Source organism: Garra rufa, chromosome 11 (genome assembly GCF_049309525.1).
Source record: "Garra rufa chromosome 11, GarRuf1.0, whole genome shotgun sequence".
Taxonomy (NCBI): domain Eukaryota; kingdom Metazoa; phylum Chordata; class Actinopteri; order Cypriniformes; family Cyprinidae; genus Garra; species Garra rufa.
The window spans coordinates 6138555-6147852 of NC_133371.1; the positions used below are offsets into that span (position 1 = coordinate 6138555).

General features: G+C 35.1%; 2 pseudogenes; both read right to left on the minus strand.

The window, feature by feature from the left end:
- Window positions 1–8555, minus strand: part of LOC141345129 (UDP-glucuronosyltransferase 2A2 pseudogene) — a 14108-nt pseudogene extending 5553 nt beyond the window's left edge.
- Window positions 818–8539, minus strand: LOC141345130 (UDP-glucuronosyltransferase 2C1 pseudogene; annotated as a pseudogene).
- Window positions 8556–9298: the final 743 nt, after the last annotated feature.

A 9298-nucleotide genomic window follows, 5' to 3' on the forward strand; every position in this document is an offset into this window, starting at 1 on the left:
ATACAGATGATCTCTGAAATAATAGAAAAATAAAGACAAATTTTAAACCTTAAATTACTTACAGTTATATTGACAGTTTTTTTGTATATGCTTCTTTGTTCAGTGCTGATATCTTTATCTTGGCACGTTACCCCATTTCTGAACCTGACCGAACTTTAGCATTACACCATATCAACCATTATTTTTTTAAATGCAGCAAGTCCAAAGAGCAAAGTTTAATTGTAACAAGATCTCTATGGCACATATATGTCTTTAAAGTGCACACTTTTACTCACATATACATTTGCTAGTAATATCAATTTGATAGACAGTACTACGTTCTACTACTTTTCAACACTATGATACATGTTTGCACACTTGCTATTATTACATAGTAATAAAGGTTAGAGTGCCAATAGTGCCAATTTACCTGTCTACTATCAGTAGCAAGAGCACAATTTACTAATCCATTCTTTCATTTTAAGTAAAACATGAGCACCTTTTAGGCATACTCAGTTACTTTGATGCAAATGTGTTCTATTTGTAGAGTGATTTGCTTATTGCACCCTCTTTGTGAACAGGCTACATCCGCATTACAGTCCTGTCATAGAGGAAAGTTGGGATGGTTGCTTTTTTTTTTTTAATCAGGAATGAGCTTCAGTGATAATATTTATACTGCACATGCTCAATTTTTTCTTCTTTTTTTCTGCATGTCATGTCCGGGGCTCCGTACTACCACACCACCTACATGTTACTTACCACTTATGTGGTCAAAAAATATCACTTCACAGATAAGTCAGAAAGATCAAATCATTATTCAAGGCAGTGGGGCATGGTCAAAAGTTTTTATTTAAAAAAAATGCATAAACAGCATATAAATTCATTATTAATTATTTTATTAAATGTGATGAATGGGAACATGCAGTTTGAATTTGTACATATTATTTGATTTAATAATAATTATTATTATTTTTAATCATTAGACAGTCAAAACATTATTATATTTGTTGCCTACTTCATAAGGAAATGTGTCAGTCAGTTTTCCTTTTTCTACTGCAGCACTTAACACACAGATATCTAACTGTAAAAAATATGGACAGACTGAATATCAGAACAACTGCGAACAATGTAACTGCAACATCTACAGAGTAATAGGAGTACCATGGCAGTTTGTAGGATTCTGAACGAAGGTGAGCAGCACCTTTGTGTCTCATTACAAACTCAATCCAAAAGAGGGCATTGTCCAAAGGTTTAACTGGCGTGTCTCTGTGCAAATGAGAGAGTCTCTGCATGCTCAGTCTGTAGGATGCATCACTGATTACTTCCTGAATAGCCGAATACAGTGTGGTTTTATCTAAAGTTGCAATGGTAAGTATCCTGGCTCCTCCCCTCTCTTGTAAACGAAGAAGATTGTCATACTGGTCAAAAAAGAGTGGAATTCCAACCACTGGAACACCATGATACAAAGCCTCTTGAACCCCGTTGGTTCCACCATGTGCAATAAAAACTTTAGTCTTTGGATGCCCTAGAAGATCGTTCTGTGGCATCCAGTCAACCAATAATGTGTTGTTGCCCAAAGCAGATGGCCTTTTTCCAGTGTATCTCCAAATCACCTTTTGAGAGAGACGAGCAAAAGCAGCGGCTATTTCTCTTGTTACCTCTTCTGGTAGGATGCTGATAAATGATCCTAAAGACATGATTACGACTCCGTGCTCTCCAGAACTTTGCATGAAGTTTTCCAGGTCTTGTGGAAGGGCCTTTGCTGGTTTGCACTGGAAGCCGCCAATGTAGATGATATTTGGCATTGTTGGACGTGGAAATTCAAAAACAAAATCAACCCTCATAAGCCATATATCAGCCCCCTGGAGAAGTTCTTGAAAACGTACAGGAGGATCAAAATATTTATCACAAAGTGCTTGGTACTGTGCCAAATTAAAACGGCTACACTGAATGTCCATTAGCAAATAGGAGAAAATATTTTGCACTCGTTGGAAGAAATTCATTTTGTCTGTGTTTCTAGATCCTGTGACAGGGATGTAGGACATTGGTGAGGGAGCGATTTCAAAGTGTCCCTCGCCATTAGAGGTCCATCTCACATTATATACCATGGGTAATTTCAATTTATGAGCCAGGAGAATGCCTGCGCCCCACCCCGGATCAGTGAGTATCAGATCATACTGCTTTTCCTTCAGTGTGTTCAGAATTTCCTCACTTTCAAATATGTTTGTTACAAGCTGACATACCATTTCATGGGTTTCATAAATGACACTAACCATATCCCAAAACAGCCATACTGCGCTCAGCCAGGAACTCTTTCCTCGTTCATAGTCAATCATTTTGTTGAGTACGTCTCCTACAAATTCTTCATTGATACCTTTTGTGTTAGGTATGGTTATAGAGTTGTAGTAAGTTGCGTTCTCCTTGATGAACCAGCTGTTGTAGGTGCGTATTACATCAACGATGTGTCCTTGACCATGTAAAGCCTTGATGATGATGTCCATGTTCAACCAGTGACTTCCCTCCAGAGGCACCACCAAGATTTTGCCACCATCACAAAAAGAACCAAAAATGATTACGATTGTTGTCCAGAGTGAGACAGAAACCATGTTCTTAGACAATGGTGTCATCTTTCTGCAAATGATAAAATAATTGGATGATATAAATTGGATAATATCATATGTTGTGCAGTACTGTATAGTACTATATAATAAATAAATTATTAGATGCAGACTAATAGCCCAGTATCCGTGTCACCAAATTATCTGAATGCCTTGTAATCAGTCAGGACAATTCAGGTGTGCTTCTTTCTGGTCACTGTCTTGTTTTCATGAATGAAATTGATTACAGAGCAGCCTAGTCATTTGTTTAATATGTAGAAAAAGTAGATTTTATATTTTTCACAACTATGCAAACACAACTATGCAAAAAAACATTTTATTTAAACTTCACCGCCTATTTTTGCAATGTTTCACGGTGTGTCTGTGAAACGTTGAGGTGCCATCTTAGTAGTTTTCTGCATCAGGGTTTGCAAAATTTCTAGTAGCCCTTCAGGCCGGTACTCTTCAGATTTTAGTAGCCCGAAAATTAATTGAACTAGATAGAAGTCTAAATGTCAATCAAAAATATTTACAATATACAAATATCAACAAATACCAAGAAAGGAATTTTATTTCACTATTTACAGGGCATCTGCAGAATTAAAAAAAATCTAATTTAAGACAATTTATGACCCTTTTTAAGAGCTGCACAAGTAAAATACACAGCATGAGTGGGGTTGGACAATGTATGGTAACATATTAAGCCATAGAATTACATTACATTTTCAAACACAAAAAAATAAATAAAATAAAAAATCTAATACAACGGCACCAGGGAACACACTCCACCATGGCCAAGACCAAAGTGCTGTCTAAGGATGTCAGGGACAAGAATGTAGACCTGCACAAGGCTGGAATGGGCTACAAGACCATCTCCAAGCAGCTTGGTGAGAAGGTGACAACAGTTGGTGCAATTATTCGCAAATGGAAGAAACACAAAATAACTGTCAATCTTCCTTGGTTTTTGTGCTTGGTCTTCCTTGGGCTTCATGCAAGATCTCACCTTGTGGAGTTTCAGTTATCATGAGAATGGCGATGAATCAGCCTAGAACTACACAAGAGGATCTTGTCAATGATCTCAAAGCAGGTGGGACCACAGTCACCAAGAAAACAATTGGAAACACAATATGGCATGAAGGACTGAAATCCTGCAGTGCCCACAAGGTCCCCCTGCTCAAGAAAGCACATGTACATCTGAATTTTGCCAATCAACATTTAAATGATTCAGACTAGAACTGGGTGAAAGTGCTGTGGTCAGATGAGACCAAAATTATGCTCTTTGGTATCAACTCAACTCATCGTATTTGGAGGAGGAGTAATGCTGCCTATGACCCCAAGAACACCATCCCCACCGTCAAACATGGAGGTGGAAGCATTATGCTTTGGGGATGTTTTTTTGCTAAGTGGACAGGACAATGGACAGGGCCATGTACCGTCAGGGCCAGGGCATTGAAGCCAGCCAGTGCATTGAAAATGGGTCCTGGGTGGTACCCAGCATGACAATGTCCCAAAACACACAGCCAAGGCAACAAAGGAGTGGTTTAAGAAGAAGCACATTAAGGTACTGGAGTGGTATAGCCAATCTCCAGACCTTAATCCCATAGAAAATCTGTGGAGGGAGCTGAAGGTTCGAGTTGCCAAATGTCAGCCTTGAAACCTTAATGACTTGGAGAGGATCTGCAAGAGTGGAGTGGGACAAAATCCCTCCTGAGATGTGTGCAAACCTGGTGGCCAACTACAAGAAACATTTGACCTCTGTGACTGCCAACGAGGTTGTAGCTCGTTTTGCTAATACTTTTTTCACTCATTCAAATGCAAATCAATTTATGCTTTTTTTTTTTTTTTTTTTAATTCTGTCTCTCATTGTTCAAATAAACCTATCATTCAAATTATAGACTGATCATTTGTTTGTCAGTGTGTAAACATACAAAATAAGCAAGGGATAAAATACATTCTTCCTCACTGTTTACTTTCAAAAAATTACTGAAAGCGGTAATCTAACTATACATATACTATAACTAATTGACTATACATACACAACCTAGGACAGACTATAAAAGTACTTTACATGAGAACTGTGCATGATATTGTGCAAAAGAGGTATTTAAGGTTAAGAAGCAAATAGTGCAGTATGTTTTGTGGTGCATTTGCAAGACACCTGTTAAAAATCAATACTGAAAATTCAATAGTATTAACATTATATTAAGCACTATTTTTACACACTTTTCTGTATGGTTTATTTATTGTAATGATAACCATACTATATTAGTGCATAATAATAATAACAACAACAACAACAACAATAATAAGTAACTTAAATGATTTAACATTATTTAATGAACAATACAATGTTTTATCTTGTATGAAGACGTTTCCTCACACAAAATAAAATGAAATGTAAAGAACAATCCTGTCCATACCTAGGAACTAGGGTTACTAAATTGTTTTGTTTTTTCAAACAAAATCTTAAACAGATAATTCTTAAAATAATATAAATTTAACATGTATTTTAAATAAATACATTTTATTTACAAAATATCCATAAATTGTAGATCACTTACAGTTATATTGACTGCTTGAGCTACTCTCTCTCTGAAAATGAGTGGATTACTCCTTTATCATAACAACATATGGAAAGCGATCTAGGCAGTGTGCATATCACAGCTATAAAGTTCAAAGTGCAAAGTAGTATCATGAGCTATATGGCAGAACAGATGTGTTTTTAAAATGCACACTTCTGTACATTTGGTAATGATAATTATTATACATAAAAGAATTTCTACTATTTCAACACTATGACTATCTTTGCACACTATAAGGCAAAACATATAAAACGTACAGTAATTTTACTGAGTGCCCATATATATGTGTGTTATCAGTATCTGGACTGTGAACTTGAGAGAGAGCAATGAGGAAATGAGATCACATGAGGCAATTTTGTGAACATGCCGCATACAAATTGTTTAAATGGTCTTTTACTAAAACAATAATCATCAAATGCTTCATTGGCATCTGCATAGGGTTTACTTGACTCCAATGAAACCCTTTTTTATGAATCTGTCATCTTCTACTGAGTGTAATCTCTATTTGCAAGGCACATTTTTGCCCCTCTCTCTCACCTTTTCTTGGACTCAGCTCTCACAGGACCTATCATATTTGTTGGACACTGAGATATGTTTGACTCTTGGCACTTTTGGCACTTTACAAGGCATTTACCAGATTGACCACATCATGCAGCGTGCACTTAGCTCCCCTAAGAGCCAAACACACTCTGTTCAAACACTAGATTCCCTCAAGAATCAAGCAAGAACAATAAACTGTCACAAATCGTCATTTCATATTGAGCCATTGAGTCATTCCCCATAGCGAGTGCAGTGCAAGTCCCAATGACCCTGCAAATTTTTTGGGGTTAATACACAATTACCTTTTCACTTCTAAAGGGCGATACAGGCTGGATGTTGCTGCAAAGGGGTGTCACAAGAAATAATGTTGTTGCCACTATCCTGGTATTGTGTGTGTGTTCTTGAAACAACAATGCATATTATCAGGATTAGAATAGCATACTGATGCAAACAAACAAATAACAAAAGTACATGGTTTCTATTATTTAATGCATTGCTTGGCTTTCTTCACTTGCAATGCTTGTCATTTACACCCTACATTTTTTAAATGAAATTTTAGACTAATGCAGGCAAAAATCTGTCCAAAGATTAATTAATTGAAATGTAAGAAAGAGACTTTTGATTTGACTTGATATGTCACAAAGATCAAACCCTGCGTCAAGGTAGTGGGATGGGGGACATTGTGAAAAAAAAAATATATATAAAAAAAACAGATGACAAATATTTGCCTGTGAACTGTATAAAGCAGTATGTCAATTCAATAAAGAAATATATTCATATGATTTATAATATTTTTGAGATAATCTATTAAACTAGTTGGGATTTGGAGAACATGTACTGCCATTTTTGGTTACATTAATTTATGTCATCTCATGAATATTTTGTTTTGAATATTTATGACATTAATATTTTACAAATCTGTGTTTTCATGTATAAGATATATTCAAGTGAGGGTAAGATTCCACAGCAATCTGGAATGTATTTTAAAGTAAATTGACAGGTGGACTGTTATTTAACGGCTCGTTAATTTTTAAAGTCTTGTTTTCTACAAGTTCTCACTTGTAGAGGTCAATATTTGATAAGATTTAGGGGTATAAAATTATGGAATGGTTTATTCAATCTAGCAGAAATGTTCATTTTCAATAAGTTATAAAAATGTATAAAGGATGATTTTCATGCTGATTCGTAGTAGTGTATTTAGTCTTTTAATATATTTTATGTGGTGTGTTGTGATATATTTTTTAGTAATTAATATTTATATATTTGTTGTAATTTAGCTCTTTCTTTAATTTCATGAGCTGAAACTCTATACACACACACACACACACACACACACACACACACACACACACACACACATACACATACACACACACACACACACACACACACACACACACACACACACACACACACACACACACACATATATAATGCTTTTCCTACTTTTTTGTCTTGTTTCCAGCCAAAATATCAAAAAATTCTTAAATCAAGAAGGATTTTCTAGACCAATAAAAATTATTGTCTTGTTTTCAGAAAAAAACTACTCAAAATTAAGTGTTTTTGCTTGAAACAAGCTAAATAATCTGCCAATGGGGAAAGAAGATTTTTTAAGATTTTTAGATATTTGGGCTGGAAACAAGGCAAAAAAATCTAAGTAAGAGAAGCATTTTTTTGCAGTGCATATACATATACACATACACATACAAAAATAAAATAAAATAATTAAAGTAAAAAAAAAAAAAAAATAATAATAATAATAATAAACCAAAACATTATTTTTATTACTTACATTATTGCCATTTTCAATCTCTGTATTCTCTAAATTTTGACTTACTAAATGATTATTTAAATAAATCTGAGTTGCTGGTGTTAGTGAGCTACCCAGACAGCTCTGAAAAGGTGTTTGTGATTTATTTGGTATGATTTATCTTATTTTTATTATTTACTAATGAGTTTATGAATAAATTACGTTTTTCTTTTAATACAAAGAACATCCTCAAAAAAATACAGTATTACTTCCTATCAGTGTCACACAGCAGGTACTATTTTTTTGTAATAAATCAATTAATACAATTAAATTAAGAACATTAATATAATTAATAATTAAATCCTGAAACTGTACACATTAATAAATATCCTTTTAATATAAAAAGTTTATTTAATCCATAAACTGTAGATTGCATTTATATTTGCTTCCACTTTCTTCAGTGCAGATATCTTTATCTTGGCATTATTAGCATTACACCATATCTACTATATGATTCATTCATTTCAAAAGTGTTTATGCAAAATGCAGTGAGCTGCCCACATGAAGAAAGGGCAAAGTGCAAACTTGTTTTGCAAACGTGATCTTTATGGCACTGATACGTTTTTAAAGTGCACACTTTTATTTACATATACATTTGTTAGTGGTATCAATTCTACAGAGTAATAGTTTTGCATTTTAAAGAAGTTTTGCTTTTCAATAACTACTTTTTAGAGAAGTAGTTTCTACTTTTCACTCCTTTGTACTTTTTACTTTAGAAAAAAAAAAAAAACTAAATTGTAATTTAACTGTCTGCTATCAGTATATGAATTTTGAACTTGAGAAAGAACAATGAGGGAATAACAGTTTTCTTGGGAACGCATTCATTTAAGACGAATTGTGTGAACTCAGACTGACTGCCACGCGCACAGATAAAAGTCTCAAAAATAAGTCTGTACGATCAGATCATACCTTGGGAGAAAGGACACCAGCACAAACCCTTAAGAGACGGAGTTTCAACACTCCAGCTGACTTTCACAGATATTGGATAACGCGGAAGTAAAGTTAACAGTGTTTCCAAACACTGCAGCGTCCGAAAGCTGAAAAATGCTGCCTCCTAGTGATGCGACGGTCGACACCGACGGTTCGATGCTTGTGTCAAAAAACGAATGCTGCTGCGTCCCAATCTCCCACTTATAGTACGCCCTTATATGTACTCTTCTGGTGAAGAAAAAGTACACACTTTTGAGTGTGCAGTAGAAGAGTGGGCCAGCTTTGGGACAACCGCTGGTCGCGCACATCCGCCATGATTGTAGTTTTTAACGCATTTTATTCGTGTTTGTAGTTCCACACCGTGGGGGAAAACAATCCAACGCTCTCCAGTGACTGTATTGCAGGAAGCTGCCTCCCTATCATTTTCTGACTTAAAACAAAAAACAGAACAATGTCTAAAAGCTGCTATGTGACAAGGTGTACATTAAACAAGCTAAAATCACTGTCTGAAGCTTTTAGACATTGTTCTGTTTTTTTTTTTTTTTTTTTTTTTTTCTGAGCCTACAGTGCCTTGCAAAAGTATTGATACCCCTTCATTTTTTTCCACGTTTTGTTTATGTTAAACTGCTTTAAATTATTTTTCCCCACATTAATTTACACTCCATTTTATTAAAAATAAAACACTGAAAAATAAGTAGCCTACATTGCATAAGTATTCATCCCCTTAACTCAGTACATAGTTGAAGCACCTTTACAGCCTCAAGTCTTTTTGGGTCTGATGTGACCATCTTTGCACATCTGCATTTGGCAATTATCTGCCATTCTTTGCCTCACCTTTTCACCTCTCCATCTCTGTCAGC